The sequence below is a fragment of the Balaenoptera borealis genome (genome assembly GCF_965194805.1).
Source record: "Balaenoptera borealis genome assembly, chromosome: 17".
Taxonomy (NCBI): Eukaryota; Metazoa; Chordata; class Mammalia; order Artiodactyla; family Balaenopteridae; genus Balaenoptera; species Balaenoptera borealis.
In genome coordinates, this window is record NC_138876.1 from 24,195,131 (window position 1) to 24,213,386 (window position 18,256).

An 18,256-nucleotide genomic window follows, 5' to 3' on the forward strand; every position below is an offset into this window, starting at 1 on the left:
CACACCACCACTTAACGTACTTTCTGTTTGTCCTCACGAGCTCCAGTTTGCTCTTGATCTCTCCCACCTTCCATTCATGTTTTTATCCTGACTTCCTACCCTGTGGACTTCAGGCTCCAACATAAGACATGAAACAACTGCCTTATTGAGGGAGATTGCCTAACCATTACCACAATTTCATACGGTCAAACTCTATGAGAAATCAATGCACATGTATTTGTACATATCTCCAGGTGATTCTGCTTCTCTTGATGAAGTTTGATTGATATAATGATCCAATCAAGAGGTATAACTAATTACTATGATATCTGTGATTTACTTTTAAATAAACAATGGGAAATTACATATGCCTTAGTTTTAAGCTACTTTATGGGCCAGTTATTTTTCCTAATTAATAATTAATCCATATTAGTAATTAATGCATATTCCAAGAATGGTCATTTAGCATTAAATAAGAGAAACTATACCTTAGAAGTGCTTACTACAGTTTGATTCAGTGTCCTTCACCTTCAAGAAATATACAATTGCATTTACAGATTTTCACATTGGTCAAATTTAATGGCATATTAATTCACAAAATGTGTATTAGAAACATATTCTCATTGGTGAAATCAGTTATATTCGAGATATTTGCCGTGGTTAAAATCTTTAAGACATATTCCCTTTTCTTGATAAATTAGGTACAAAACTCTCGTGAGTATTCCACTCTTCCCCTCCTAGAATGTGCCTGAGGCACGATACTGTGTCTAGGTAAAAGTTTGAAGTATTTGTTTTTCATGACGTTGAACATAAAGTTGATTGAATCTTTCCTTTATATCAGTGCTTTGTAACCTTGGGTAATTTTGCCTCCTAAAGAATATTTGGCAATATCTGGAGATTTGGGGTTGTCAAGCTTAGGGGAGAGGAAAAGGCAAGTATTACTGGCATCTTGTGGTAGAGGTCAAGGATGCCACTAAACAGTCTATGATACCCAGCTCAGCCCCTTAAAGAATAATCTATCTCAAACTTTATAATAAAAGGTATGATCAGGGCATATTCAAGGACGATGATCTGGAACATATTTTCTAACTTTGACAAAGGAATATAATTTGTCTTTCTTCAAGCTTTCTAATAAGTAACTTTCAATGTCATTTTACAACCAAGAGAATACCTTTAATTAAATAATTAATAGTAACCATTACTGGTTAGAATATTTAGGAATTGGAATTCATATACCTCTGTGGGAATATAATCATATGCTCAAAAAAATTTATAAAAATTCAGAGCATTAATTAGCCACATATTAGAAAAACCCATATATCCATCACTACAATATATTCATATAAAGAACACTATGCAGCAATAAAAAAAGAATAAACTTTAGCTATATGTGCATGAATAGATGTATTTTCTGGACAAAAATATTAAACAAAATAACTAGACAACAGAAGAAATTATACTGTATTGCTGGATAATTCCATGTATACATACAGTTATATAAATGGGCAATAGAAGTCAGACTGTCATTTTGGGGAGGTAAGGACTGAGGAGGAACATAAAGGTAGATTCTCCATGCTCACAATTCTCTATATCATCATTTGGCATGTAGTTATAAAAGTGCATTCATGTTTTACTTTTACATGTTTTGAACTGCATATGATGTTATGTATCAATGCAAAATAGTTGAAAAATGTAGCTAACTCTAGTTACAAAGTCATCCTAAGAACACAGTGTCATTGAATTTTTTACACAAGTTTTTTGTTTGCTTTATTTTTACAGTAAATTTTTTGACCAATATTCATGATGCGACACAGAATTGTATTGTGTGGCATGGAAGGCAGTTATCAAGAACCGACTTGAAATGTGATCAGGAGAGTCATACTCTAAAGAACGATTTTAGGACTAAATCAACTAATTTCTTTTCCTTTTTATGTATGACAAGTATAATATATGATAAAATATTCTCATTAATGTAATAAGTACTAAAAATGAATCTAATAAAGATAAATTGGCATTAAATCATTGTTTAATTGGCAAATATATTTCCTTAACGTTACACACCGTACTTCTTCACCTATCGTATTTTAGGTGATCTACTGGGTAGGATATACATTAATGACCAAGAGGAAAATTTCCTGCCTTCAAAGGGCTCTGAAAGTAGTGTGACAAATAGACATTGCTATGATTAAATTGGAAAATGCATATGTATGAACATCTCTATTAAGATATGCTCATCCAAGGTTTTACTTAAAATTAATGTTATTCTCTCTGAGGCATGTAAGTTTGAGTAGGCATCCACAGAGTGGACAAAACAAAGTCCAAGGCTCAGTCAAGGCTGACACTCACACAGAATCTCAGTTTGCAAGCCCAATAATCAGAGATCAAATTATGTCAGTTTGGGTGACAAGGTATGATTAGATGAACAAGAGATTTATTGGAGGAAGGAAGGACAGTTGGATACAAAGAATCTCAGACTGCAGTGCAGTTCTAAGAAAGACCAGCTGAGCCAGTGGGGAGTCCCGGGGCCACCTGAAGGATCCCTGTCTCTTGCAGAAATGGGGAAGCACTGGCATCCTCACCTTGCTCAGTCATTGCCTGAGAGCCGCCGGCAGGAAGTATATCCTCACCAAAAAGTATCTCCTCACTCTGGACGGATCCAGAGTGGCAGCACCTCTGTGAATCATGTAGCTAACAGTAAGAAATCTGAACAACACATTTTCACTGCCACTCCACAAATCAAGTTGCACAACTCTCCTACGTAAAACATTTAAATGCCATTAGGCTCAGGATGTAAATCAAACTCTTTAGAATGACTTAAAGGGCTCTTTGGAAATGAGCTCTTGTACTCTCATTCATCAAGTTTCTCATCATTTCTTTTCCATACTTTAGCCCCCCCTTATCAAACTTCATATTCTTCTTCCAAATAGTCCATGGATCTTATACCCTCTAGGCTTCTACACATACCATTCTCTTTTGAAAAATTATTTAATTAATTTATTTATTTATTTATTTATTTTTGGCTGTGTTGGGTCTTCGCTGCTGTGTGCGGGCTTTCTCTAGTTGCAGCTAGCGGGGGCTACTCTTCGTTGTGGTGCGCGGGCTTCTCAATGCGGTGGTGGCTTCTCTTGTTGCAGAGCACAGGCTCTAGGCACGTGGGCTTCAGAAGTTGTGGCACACGGGCTCAATAACTGTGGCTCACAGGTTCCAGGGCACAGGCTCAGTAGTTGTGGCCCACGGGCTTAGTTGCTCTGCGGCATGTGGGATCTTCCCAGACCAGGGCTGGAACCCCTGTCTCTTGCATTGGCAGGTGGATTCTTAACCACTGTGTCACCAAGGAAGTCCCTTTGCCATTCTAACTGAATGAAATAATCTTCATTTTTACCTGGCCAATTAAAAAGAATCTATAAATTTTAAGATTTCAGTTTACTCTCCGGAGATGTCTCTCACAAAAACTGAAATAGTTTTGCCTCACTTTTGGTCTCTTAGACCTTGTTATGTACTCCGTCATGTTGCCTATCACAGCAGACTGCATCTGCCCATTTGTTTTTCCCTTTCTGTTAGACTAAGAGTTCCATACAAAAAGCATCCTATTTCACTGAGTAGTGAATTCCCAAATAATAGCATAGTGCCTGGCATGTATTTAGTAAATATTTGTTGACTACTTGAATATACACATCTAGTTGGGTCAGTATGGTTCTAGGTACCAAACTTGGGTTTTTGTCAATTGCTCTCATTGGATATCCAGAAAAGGTAGGATGTTAAATATGGTAAAATCCCCGCATTAGGGAAGGGAGACAGCTGTGAATGACTCTTCTTTCCTCTATCAAAGATTATCTTACATAAGGGCTGGAAAATTTGTATATAAGGTAAAAGTATATCCCAATTTATTCAAAAGAGCCCTGACTTGTTAAATTATACTTGTTACCTTTGCTTAATTATTAAAATTAAACAATTTTGGTTCCTTTTGATTCCCTTTTGATTCCCAAGAGTGGCTCAAGTTTGTACAAAAATTATGTAGTCCCCTTATCACATAAGCCTTGGAACTAGAAGCACAGAGCATTTGTCATAAAGTACAGGAATAACTAATTTCACTGTGTTTGCTATATGGGCATAGTACATGAAACTGATAAAATTTTTCTTAAGAAGGGGAAATAAAACAAAAGATTACACAAGTGAAAACTAAAAATATAGACAGAATAATGATTTTGTTTAAAAGATCATAATCTTAAAAGTATGATATATATTATATCTAGATTTGAAATGTTTGTTACATGGTTGTACAATCTTTGAAAGAAAATGAAAACTTCTCAGTAAAGGATATAATGCTATATTTAATAGTAATTTAATGAGCTTAAAAATTAAATCACAAACATTTTAATATTGTACTATATTTTCATACAGGTAGTGTTAAATTTTCTCACTTCCATTATCTAAAAAGAAGTACTACTATTGTGTAACATCCAGTAAAAAGTATCGTTTTTTAACTGAAGAGGAATCTTATGCTTAAATAGTATTGCTGTAGCCTTATAGCCCCACTGAGGCCTCTTTGAATAAAAGAAATTTCTCTCCATAGGGGAAAAAAACCTCAGAAGATTCTTATAATTAGTTAGCATAGTTCTAAGACTATTTACTGCACCCAGAAAAAGAAATCAACACAAAATTTAGGTCAGAAAACAGAAAAGGAGAAAAAATACAACACAAAAAAGTTATGAACATACTCAAATATGTATGCATATAGATTCCTAATTCTAAATTTTGAGACCCTGGAGAAGAGAGAGAGCATTTGTATTTTTTTATATTTCTATATTAATACAGTCACTGATTGATAAAAAATATTTTTTCATAAGTCATTTAAAAGAGACAGCCGTTAACTGACAATAATGTACTAGTGGGTATTTAACCCATTACTAGTGGGTTAAATATTATGGGTATTTAACCATAATATTGTGGTTAAAAGCATGGACTTCAAATCCAGATATTGGAATTGAAGTGGGTTTCATAAGAGATCCTACCTCACGTGGTTGTTATGAACATTAAGTAAGCCACTGTTTGTGAAGCGCCTGAAGGTATTCACACAACAAAGCATATGTTTATAAGTCTTGTTATGATTATTGTTATTAGTAATACTGAGTGAATGACCTAGGCTTTATCCTCAATTTGTTCTTTGGATAGTGGAAGAGACAGACAAACAGATAAATCTACTAGGATGGATTAGAAGAATTTAGAGCCATGAATATTTCTATTTAGCAATAAATGCCGTGATAGTTGCTCAGTAATACCATGCTCACAATATCACTGATTTAGATCCAGGAGTGTGTTTGATTGTCTTTTATTTTCCATATCATTCAAGTAATTCTGTTAACTTAAAGAACAAATAAAAATGTTTCTTATTAGGGTCTAAGAATTCAGAGTTTCATTGAACTTAATTTTTTTTTAACTTCCTGCTAATAAAAAGAGTTCCTTTCAGTTCATTATTTTTATAACCATGGTTTGATGGAAGAGTCTAAAGTAGTGGACATTGTGAATCACTCAATTCCAAATGTAATGTAAAAGCAAATGAGTACATTAGCAGTAAGAAGACATTCAGTCTGTCAAAAAAATAATACATTACTTTAGGCTTGTAATATATTTTTTAATCACTTGGTGGTTTAGTTTCCTCAAAGGAGTGAAAATGAAAAAATCTAGGCTCAAAATACAAGATATCGACTTGCCCGTTGGCTGTTATATTAAAATGCTCAATTTCACCATATGAATACACAACATTATTTGTCTAAAGTGTCAATTTTCTATGGTTTTATTCCTGAGTAATGCATCATAATTACATAGGATTCAATAATAATGATGATAATAATAATAACAGTAGTAATAAATAATACCTTCTAGTAAGACTTCTTATGCCTGCACCTGTAAAGGGTCACACAATTTTAAAATAAAACATTTTAGAAGACCATTCATTATATTGCTGTTGATGCGATTCACATTCAAGGATCTCTGGATGTCTGAACACTTTCCACATGGCTCATATAAAAAGGGAAACCATATTTACCTATATCTACATTATTTCCTCCAGAACTCTAATTTGATGTTTATATCATAGTATTCCTTATCACATGTTATTTCAAGTAGTTATAATGCACTTCTTATTTCGGATTTCAAACTTCATGAAAGCAGGTACTTAATCTATTGTTTTCATGTATTACATATTTAATAAATCCCCAAGGCCAGCCAGGTTTACCTCTGTAATAATTTTTACACTATATTTCTCCTTTGGACATTTCCAGGCTCTTTTTGATTGACATATGGACACCAACAGGGCAAAACGGCTCTGATCCCAGGTTCACTATCTGGATTCCTGTCATCCTCTAGGATTCAGTAATTCCTCACTGCTATTATATTTCAGTGCTTTTCAAAAATTTTTTTCTTTCAAGTTTTTACTTGTCTTTTGAAGGAGGACTCTTACAAAATATGAACCTGCTATTTACAATTGTATAGGTTTCTTTCTATGTGTATTTTAACTTAATATAGGTCATTAAAATTTTTACCTGCAGTATCATACAAAATTGTAAAATACTTGAATATACTGTCAGCAATGGTGGGGCAAAAAGAGTTATTTACTGGTTTTGCTTTATAAATTGATAGAGGACAATTCTTATATATGTATATATCTGTAATTTATTTACATTTTTTTCATTTTGAATATGTATTTCACATTTGGTAATTTATTTCAGGGACACAATCGTAAATGTATACAAAGAATCTAGTACAGGGACTTCCCTGGTGGTCCAGTGGGTAAAACTCTGTGCTCCCAATGCAGGGGGCCCGGGTTCAATCCCTGGTTGGGAACTAGATCCTATATGCATGCCACAACTAAGAAGTCCAAATGCAGCAACTAAGAAGTCTTCGTGCTGCAACTAAAAGATCCCACATACCACAACTAAAGATCCCTCATGCCGCAACTAAGACCCAGCCCAGCCAAAATAAATAAACATTAAAAAAATTTTTTTAAATAAATAAAAAAAATCTAGTACATTATATAATACAAAAATTAAAATCAGTGTTCATATCTAATGAATCCAAAGATTAGGATATTTAGAAACATAAATAGGGGGAGTATTGTGCATGTGGTGAAATAGCCAATTTTGCTATTACTCTTACTAAAATAAAATTAGTTAATTTTGCCAATGTTTATCAAAGTTAAGACTGTTATTCTAAGAGAGTTTATCAATTTTAGGTTGAACTAAAGAACTGAGTCAAAAGTATAAACAAGGACAACACCAGGAACATCTGAGTTACATGATTTGGTAGAGATATATACCTTTGCTTTATCTTCATTAACACATTTATTTACTTGTTTGTTTAAAACATGTGAGTATAAAGATGCGATCTTAAAGTCTATGGATAGTGATTATATCACTGTTTCCCTGTTACCCATTCATAACACACCTTCAACAAATGTTCTCTTCTGCCCTCTCTTCTCTAGTTGTTTAATCTCAATATCTTATTCATGCAAGAGTCAGATCTTGTTGACTCCTTGTAGAATTACTTGACTGGTTCAACCTTCAACAAATATGATCTAAACCATCTTTATAACTGACTACTGTTATTAGTTTTTCCCAATATGTGGATAAAAGCTGACCAATAATTTCCCTGAAACAACTGTTGTTAACTTGCACAAATTTTTAAACTTTCTATGCATATAATCCATTTTTTATTAATACTCATCTCTAGGATCATTGAGAAAAACTTAAAAATATGTATTTTAATATGACTTTGATAAGTTTGATAAACTTTAGTAGTCAACTTCATTCACTCATATTTATTGTCAAGGTGAAATATATTTATTAAGCAACAGCAGGAGACATCATGTACCAAGCATAGGATTGACAGCAAGAATACAGGGAAGAGAATTACTTTAGGTGTGGTTACTACATTCACGGATCTATGAGTATAGCAGAGACTAAATCACAATGAGTTGTTGATCATAAAAGCAGTTTCTGCCTCAGGTTCATCTATGACCTAAGCAACATTATGCTGCTACAGAATTTGAATAAAAGGTAGAGAGAGAGGAAAAGAAAAGTCTATTTACAGTCTTTAATATTTTTAGGAAACAACTACTTTGATTAGGTCTCTTGTATTTGATTACTCTACATCAAAAATCAGAAGTCTAACAAAATATTATGCAAGGTCTATAGTGTTTAAAATTGAATTAACTTCTATCTTCTGAGATATTCTTTTTGGTAATACATTTTTATTTCTGATTCTACAGAATAAGTGATATAGCCAAAGACACTGATAACATTTGCTAACCTCAAACCCAGGGATGTTCTGTGAATGCCATTACTTGGGTTATTTAGCCTCAGTAAGTTGCATTTTAGTGCTTAAAATAATGCTGATCTCACTACTACAATGTGCTCCCCATTCCCATAAGTTCTTGCACTGATAGAATTATACCACAGGGAGACTCATAATTGTTTGTCTCTTTAATGTAATTACCATAAGAACTGCCTTGCTTGGAACACTGAGAGGATAGTTCCAGAACTTGTTGGCCTCAATGGTTATAGGGTCTGTGTACTTAATTATTTAAATACACTTCACTCTATATTTTGACTCAGGACTAAAACTATACCAAGGCCAGTAGAAGATGGTTAAAAATTGCCGGACAATCATTAGAAAAAAAAGAAAATCTAGTTTAAGATATTAACATCAAGTAAGTCTGTATATGATTCATTAAATGAAACCAAAAGAGGATATTATAAAATGATAAAAAAAAAAAAAAAATCTACATTGAGGATTGAAATGCCATGACCCCTTAAAAACCAAATTACTGTTATAAAATATAGGAAATATAAAAACAAATTCTGCAGAAACACAATGGAAATAAAAAAAACTTACTGCCTCTATTATGTTAGAGGATATACCTTAAAGTAAGAAAGGATATTGAAGAATCAAATGATATTTAACCAATAATGTAGTTTTTAAAATATATATTGAATTCTATGCCCTGAAATACAAAACTCCCTATCAAATCCTCATTAAACATTTTTAAATGTTGTCTATATATTATTCTGCAAAGGAAATCTCAATTTCAAAATTATCAGATAACATAGGCCATGTACTTTGAACAATATAAATAAATGTACTACAACTAAAAAAGAATATCAAAACAAAAATACAAAAACTATTAAAAAATCAAAAATAATGTTGGTGCCAAAAATGGAAATTACCACCAAAATTGCTAAATATCTAGAAAAATGTTTTAATATAAAGATTACATAGCTAAATTTACAGATATTTAAATTTTTCCCTAAAGAAAAAAAAAATCACTTTTAACCTGTTTCAAGGCTACATGAGAGAATAAAATTGAATTAATCATCTACTTTAAGAATTTAGACATAATATTAAAGAAAAAATAGTGGATTAAGAAATGGAGACTGAGGACTTCCCTGGTGGTCCAGTGGTAAAGAATCTGCCTTCCAATGCAGGGGACCAGGGTTCGATCCCTGGTTGGAGAACTAAGATCCCACATGCTGCAGGGCAATTAAGCCCGTGGGCCACAACTATTGAGCTCGTGCCTCAACGAGAGAGCCCACGTGCGGCAAACTAAAGAGCCCATGCACCCTGGCGCCTACGTGCCACAACTAGAGAGAGAAAACCTGCACACCACAGCTAGAGAGAAGCCCGGACACTGCAACAAAGAGCCCACACACCAAAACAAAAGATCCCGCATGCCTCAATGAAGATCCCGTGTGCCGCAACACTCAGCGCAACCAAAAAATAAATTAATTTTTTAAAAAAAGCACTGACCATCAAAGAAAAAAATATGCAAGTAAATTGGACCTAATCAAAAAAAATATATTTTTAAATGGAGAATGAGTAGAATAATAAAAATATACAAGAAATAATCCTATCTAAAAAGAATATATTCTAAAAAAAATAAGACATGGAGAAGCCACACAATGCAGCGAAATAAGAATAAGGAAAATCACAACATATGCAAAGTAAATTGAAAGGGCCAATGAGTGCTCTGTAAAACTCATGCAAATAATTTGAAGCATTAGATATAACATAAAGTACAATTTTTTAAATGTCATTACGTGACAGGAAACCTAAACCGTTAAATGCCTTGGAAGAAACTGGTAAAACTGTCAGAGTAGTACCATTAATAAAACTAATTAACATTTACTGAATGCCAAACATTTCAAGCTCTGATTAAAGAGGTTTACACAGCTTATCAAATTTGCTTCTAATAGGGTTTCTATGAGGAAGTTACATAATTTTTTTCAAGTTGTAATGAAGAAAATAATATACAGTGTAATTTTTTAAGATTAGAAAAAAAAACTTCGCCATTTATTTTGTAAATTAGTCGATCTAGCATTAGTACCAAATTAGTGAAAGATGGAATGAAGATGAAAACTGCCAATTAATTTAACTGAAAAAGTCCATGCAAAAAACTGAAAGTACTAGCTTATTAAATTCAGTGTGTACATATCCGTATACTGCATGTAAATGAGGTTTCTCTCTGGGTTACAATCTCATCTCAAGGCCTGACTGAGGAAGGATCTTTTTGAAGATCACTTGGTATTGGCAGAATTTATTTCCTTTGGACTTTTGGACTAAAAGCATCAGTTTTTCCCTGGCTATCCACTAGAGGTCACATTCAGTTCCTTGCTATATGGGCCTTTACATAGAGTATTGCACATATCAATTTGTTTTATCAAAGCAGGCAAGGGAGAGGGTCTTCTAACATGGTAGAAATTACAATCTTATGAAGCATAATCATGGAAATGCTATTCCATCACCTGTGAAATATTCTCTTGGTTAGAAGAAAGCTGTAAGTCCCACCCATATTAAAGGAGAGGGAATTACAAAAGAATGTAAATACCAGAAGATGGGGGGAGGCATCTTATCACTTCCCATCCATTGAAAAACAATATTTAAGCAATGATTATGGGTTAAAATACTAAATATTTAAAAGCATCAATCCTCCCAAAAAATACCAATATTTTGGACTTAATACCAACTAAAATAACCTTTTACTTTTTTCTTGGAAACTGACAAAACTATTCTAAAGTTGTCTGAAAATTAAGCATGTAAAAAGAATCAGGACATGGTCAGGATAAAGGCAAATAATAGAGTAATAAAAGACCTGCCAGTTACTAAAATATTTATTATTATTGACAAAAAATAAGTTTGTCACTAGAGAAAAAATAGAGTCTGTAAACAGTTCCAAATATGCACTGGGTTTTACTACACGATTAAGAGGACATTTTAATACCAACATAAATTCTAAGTGGCTAAAAAATCTATAGTGAAAATATGATAGGGAAGTATAAGCTATTAGAAGAAAGTCTGGTTAAATAATTTTATAAATTTGAAGTATAGAAGGCCTTTCTATGCTTGACCTAAAACCAGAAGATCATAAAGTAAAAAGCTGACAAATTAGATTCTATAAAATTTTATAAAATTATTTATAAAAATTATTTTATAAAAATTTTTATAAAAATACCAACAACAATAAAGAAATCTAGTAAACTAGGGAAGTATTTGCAAAACATATATTAAATGAGGTACTTGTTTCCTCAAATAACAATGGTTTTATTTAATTAAAAAAAAAGAAAAACAGGAAACAAACAACTTGTCAGAGAGCAAAATTTTTAAATGTTTGTTTGAAAAGATTCTAAAACTCAAACATAATTTAAGACATGCAAACTAACCAAGCACTAAAAAAACCCAGCTGAATTTGAAAAAACCATTAAAATAAGCTGACATCCACTATATGTAAATCAATCCAAAAGTAAAAACCTTACCTTATTCAAAATATACAATTTGCTATTCCTAACTTGTAATTAGATGATTTTTCCACAGTGCCATACTTATCACTATGTAGGGTCCCGAAAGTACCCAGGGAGCTATAAACAGATGTGAAAGCCTATGCTTGGCAGCCAGATGGAATCAATAAATGGCAGGTTCACCGAATCCTTAAACTGGGATAATCTCATAGGAAGAAGTCAACAAGATTTCTGAAAGGAAAAGCTTGCCTAACACCACTCAAGTATTTGAATTGATATATAATGCTGTAATAGATCAAAATAATGAATAAAAATTTGTAGATTTTTAAAAGAATTGTGAAAGGGTATATATTAAGCATATGTTTTTATTTTCTGTAATTTTCATGCTCTGACATCTGGGGCCTAGCTGACACTGGAGGAACTGCCTCTTGCAGGGTTAGCTACTTCTTAGATCAAAAGACTTGCCTGTGATTGTGTTTCATATGCAAACCAACCTTTACAGAACCTGCACCCCAAGCACCAACTCTACTATGTGGTGCTAGGCATTTTTCTATGTGCTAGTCCATTACAAGTTATTTTAAATTAGTACAATTTTTGCAAAGTAATCTGAAATATAATTAGGCCATATTTACCATTATTCCTAATCAGGGAAAATCAGTTTTCTAATAAACATGTCAAAACTACAGTGTGAAAAGAATGGAGGAACTGTCTATTAATATAAAAAGAAATAAAACAAAACAAACAAACAAAAAAACCCAATTTAAAAATGGGCAGAAGAAGGACTTCCCTTGTGGCGCAGTGGTTAAGAATCCGCCTGCCAGTGCAGGGGACATGGGTTCGATCCCTGGTCCAGGAAGATCCCACATGTCGCGGAACAACTAAGCCCATGTGCCACAACTACTGAGCCTATGCTCTAGAGCCCACGAGCCACAACTACTGAAGCCCGCGTGCCTAGAGCCTGTGCTCCACAAGAGAAGCCACTGCAGTGAGAAGCCCACACACCACAACGTAGAGTAGCCCCTGCTCACCGCAACTAGAGAAAGCCCGTGCACAGCAATGAAGACCCAATACAGCCAAGAATAAATAAACAAATTTATAAAAAAAAAAAAAATGAGCAGAACTGAATAGGCATCTTTCCAAAGAGGAAACGCAGAGGCCAACAGGCTCGTGAGAAGATGCTCAGCATCACTAATCATTAGGGAAACACAAATCAAAACCACAATGAGATATCACCTCACACCTGTCAGAATGGCTATCATCAAAAAGAACACAAATAACACATGTTGGTGAGGATGTGGAGAAAAGGGAACCCTTGTACACTGTTGGTGGGAATGTAAACTGGTGTAGCCACTGTGGAAAACAGTATGGAGGTTTCTCAAAAAACTAAAAATAGAACTACTATATGACCCAGCAATTCCACCCCAGGGTATACATCTGAAAAAAACAAACACACTAATTTGAAAAGAGACATGTACCCCAATGTTCATAGCAGCATTATTTACAATTGCCAAGATATGGAAGCAACCTAAGTATCCATCAATAGATGAATGGATAAAGAAGATGTATATACATACATACACACACACACACACACACACACACACACACACACACACACACACACACACACGTATACATACAATGGAATACTACTCAGCCATATAAAGGAATGAAATTTTGCCATTTGCGGCAACATGGATGGACTTGGAGGGCGTTATGCTAAGTGAAAAAAGTCAGAGAAAGACAAACACTGTATGTCACTTATATGTGGAATCTAAAAAAAAATACAACAAACTAAATATAACAATAAAGAAGCAGACTCACAGATGTAGAGAGCAAACTAGTGGTTACCAATGAGGATGGGGGGAGCGGCAACATAGGAATGGGGGAGTGGGAGCATAAACTACTGGGTGTAAGATAGGCACAAGGATATATTGTACAACATGGGGAATATAACCAATATTTTGTAATAACTGCAAATGAAAAGTAAACTTTAAAAATTGTATAAAAATTTTTTTAAAAATCAGCAGAACTGCCCATAAAAATGTGATAGTTTAAAATTTATAGGTTAAATATTGTTAGTGACCAGAGTCACTATAGGAAGAACACAAGAATCTACACAAACTGAATTATATTTCTAATAATGCCAAGCTAAAGCAAAACCAGTTTTTGACGATGCTATTTTTTTTCATACTTTTAAAAATACTATGGCTTAAGAATGAAGACTAGCTTAGACTTGGAGGTAAAATCAACACCAAAGTATTAAAGTTCACTTAAACTTTAATACTTCAAAATATGCTTATCCTGTTTGGGGGATGGTAAAGAGACATGTCCTAATTCACCAGTAACTAATCTTATTTCTACAACTGTACAATATAGAAAAGTTTATGTGATTCTAGCAGTGTTTTCATCTTGTAAATGAATCTGTGAATGAGCTTCTGCCTTATGCCTCTTCTAATGGCACTGTTGTTAGATTTTCATTAACAGTTTTTGATCAAGAAGCATGTGGATTTTATGTAAATTGTACTAGAAAATCCTATGAGATTTATATCTTATGAGATGTAATATATTATAGTAACTTTCCCTGGTGGAGGATGGGGAAATTTAACATATAGGTTTCCAAGTAATACAGTAACTTGAAAAACTTAGGTTTACTTACGGTTTCCAAGATTCACAGTGTAATGACTAAGAGAGTAAAAATAATGAACAAACTTGGGATTGGTCCCTGAGACACTTTAAACTCCAAATTCCATGTGACTACTTTAGAAATTCTGCCATCAATAGTACATATAGGAAAAGATTGAAAGGAAGCTTAACTTGGTTTACATCTCTCTTTAGTCTACATTTGAAGTTAATGGAAGTGGTTTCAAAAAAACACTCCCTAACCCAGAGAAAGAGAGAATGAAGACAAATTTGAGGACATGGATGAGGGTACAAGTTTTCAGTGGTCATTTTCTGAACTCTGACAACCACACCCTACCTAAATATGCCCCTTCTGTTATTTTATTTCTTTTTGTATTTAAATTTAAAATAGTTTATTATCATCGTCTTCATCATCCTACCATCATCATTATCACATACATCAGTCATTTGGAAACTATCCTATTGAAGCACATTTTAGTTTAGACAGAATATCCTTCTTTACTTTCTTATATCTGGAGACCAAGAATTATAAACACTCAATGAGCATTTGATGATATATTATGTCCCTCATTCCCACCATGCCAAAAAGAGGAAATCCTTGAAAGTCTCAACATTCATATTCAACTTAAACTTGGCATTACAAAACCACAAGACAACTTCATGTATCATCTTAGAGTGTCTCAAGTCTACTTCACCAACTTTACACTGACTTAGTTTTATTTTAAATGCCAGAAAAGGGTAGGTGACTGCATTTTAAGTATCTGGAGTGACTCTTCTACCAGCTTTAAATTAGTGGCTATTGCTAACCCGCAGAGTTCATAACACACACACAGTCCGCTTGGTGGGCAGACTAATAAGGATGTCCCCAGGGTTTGCATTATCAACAGCTCCTATTGAGTTCAGTTCTGTGGGACCCTCAAAATAATGTGCTGTTTAAATAGGTTTGTCTCTGTGTGTTTCCGCCCAGGATCTTTCTTAGAAGTAACTTCACTTTAAGTTTTACGTTAAAATGACAATTATAATCTCAATTAGTTAAGCAAAATAGGAATGAAGCTCATGCAAAATCAATTACTTAAAGAATGACATTACAGATGCTACAGTGAAAGATTCAAGGAAATGCTATAAATTTGGAAAATTTAGCCTAATACTTCCAAATCTAGAATTTTAACTTAATAAAATCTTTATTTTACTGATAAATCCCCAAATGATGATTTTAACCAATGGTTAATTTCTATATACCACATTTATATAATATTATTTTCATTAGCTGCTATAAACTTTAATAGATCAATACTAATAACAGTATCACTATAGAACCATCTATAAAATTCAGCATGTGACTCTGTGAGCTTAATTTTCTGCATGTTTTAACAGACACTGGTGTCATTTAAATAACAATCTACCAATCACATAAAAACGTAGCACTGGAAAATGCAGCCAAATCAAAACACAAAATGAAAATATCCAATAATTCCTGATAGTATTATTTGATAATTTAGCAACTGGTAGTATGATTTCAACTATGGCTTAAAGAATGAAAATGCTGATTTTGAAGTCAGGGAGAAATATATTTATTATATGCATTAATAAGTATTTATTCTCTATTGATAATGTTTTAAAAAATAAATATTATTTTATTAAAGATTTTTTACATGTCACCCAAAGAAGCAGAAAGGGTATTATAAAACCACAGAGATAATTTGAAACTACCAATTTTAAGGACAAGCTTAGGATAGGAAAGGAATATAAAAATATTCTAAATGATTTTTCACTGCTCTCCAATTCTAAGATATATATTAAAAAGCAGTCTACTGCCTTCTTAAAAATAAATCTTGGATATCTCACTCTTTTGTAGAGAGTAACTAATTGAGTAGCCACAAAATTAAATGGAGGAGTTTATGGATTCTTTTCAGGGGAGAATAGGGATCTATGAGCTTTTTTAAGAATGAGCTTCATATTTTATAATGCCTAACAATAGACTTCAGGTTTAAGGCATTACCAAATGAATTGTACTTTGAGTAAAATATCCCGAGAACATTTGGAAGAATAAAGAGTATTGGAAAGACTATTGAACTTGGAATCAAGAGAGCTGGATTCCACTCCAAATTTTGGCATGAAAGGTATTTAAAGCTACCCACAGTTTTGATAATTATTAATAAAATATTTGAATCTAAAGGAAATTAGAGATCTTTTTAAAGATTTTTTTGAACTAACTTTAGACTTGGAGAATATTTAAAAAATTCTACAAAGAGTTTTCATATATCCCTCCTTCCCCTTTCTCTAATATTTCCATTTGACATAGCCACAGTGTTATTGTCAGAACCAGAAAATGAACACTGGTACAATACTATGAACTAAACTAAAGACTTCATTCAAATTTAACCAGTTTTTGCACTAACATTTTCCTTTTGCTCCAATATCAAATCCAGGATCCCACATTGCATTTAGTTATTATTTCTCCTTAGTCTTTTAGTCTGTAAGTTCAGGCTTTCCTTGTCTTTCATGACCTTGACACTTTCTAAGAATATTGATAAATTATTGTATCGAATGTCAGTCAATTTGATTGAGTGTGAGACTTCTTCATTACTATGTATTTTTGTCAAGAATATCACAGGGCTGATGTTGAGCTCTTAAAGCATCACTTCACAAGGTTTATATTGCTGTTATGTGTTATTACTGGTGATGTCGTCCCTCCTATTTTTTTCACTCAAGTTATTGTCTTTCTTTTTTGGTTAATATCTATTTTAAGAGTGGTATTTTTATATTTATGGATCCACTATTATTTTGGCTTTATGGGTAAGAATCAACTTCTATCATACTTTTTTTTGCTCAAATTGGTCATAGCTACTTCAATTTGGCACCTGTGTTTTCAACAAGCCTGCACCTTTTTTTGAGAATGTATTTTCTGGCATTGATGGAAGGATAAACCAGAAACTAAAGGGTTTAGTTTCCTATCAGAAGTGGATAGGAATGGAATGGAAAAAACCACGTATTGGTAATATAATAGCAGAGATTAGGAGGAAGTGACATTTCTCATTATCTTTTGTATTAGAACCATAGACATATTTCACATGCCATTAATATAGCCCAAAATAAATGAGCATTTAAAATCAACCTGGATGTGGGAAAACTAAAAATAAAATACCAACAATAATAAATAAACCTAACTATTAACATGATGTTCAGTACAACAGAATATGCAATTTTAAGTAACTTCAGGAAGCAGTACCTTGACTGAATACTGAATAAATATGTTTCAAGCAGAAGCATGGAAATATGGGTAGCAATTCTTAAATTGCTTTGTAAGTACACTGTAGTTAATCAAAAAGTATCTCGTAGCAAATAAGAACCAGGTTTCTCACTGTTGGAGAAATAATTCACAAATAAGGGAAGGAGGCAGACTACATTTAACTCTATGATGTTGGATTTGGATTCGACTTAACCAGTACAAAGTTTTATATATATATATATATATATATATATATATATATATATATATATATATATGTATATGTATATGTATATATATATGCACACATATGTATATATATATTTTTATATATGGTGAATTTATATGACTCATAAAATGCATTGTATGTATACAGTTGACCCTTGAACAACATGAGTTTGAAATGCATGGGTTCACTTAAATGCAGATTTCTTTCAATAAATATTATGGTACTACATGATCTATCATTGGTTGAATACACAGATGTGGAATTGCTGATACAGAGGAGCCGAGTGCAGAGGGCCAACTGTAAGTTATACATGGATTTTTGACTGCATTGAGGGTTAGCCCCCCAACCCACGTGCTGAAAGGTCAACTGTGGGGATATATATTTATA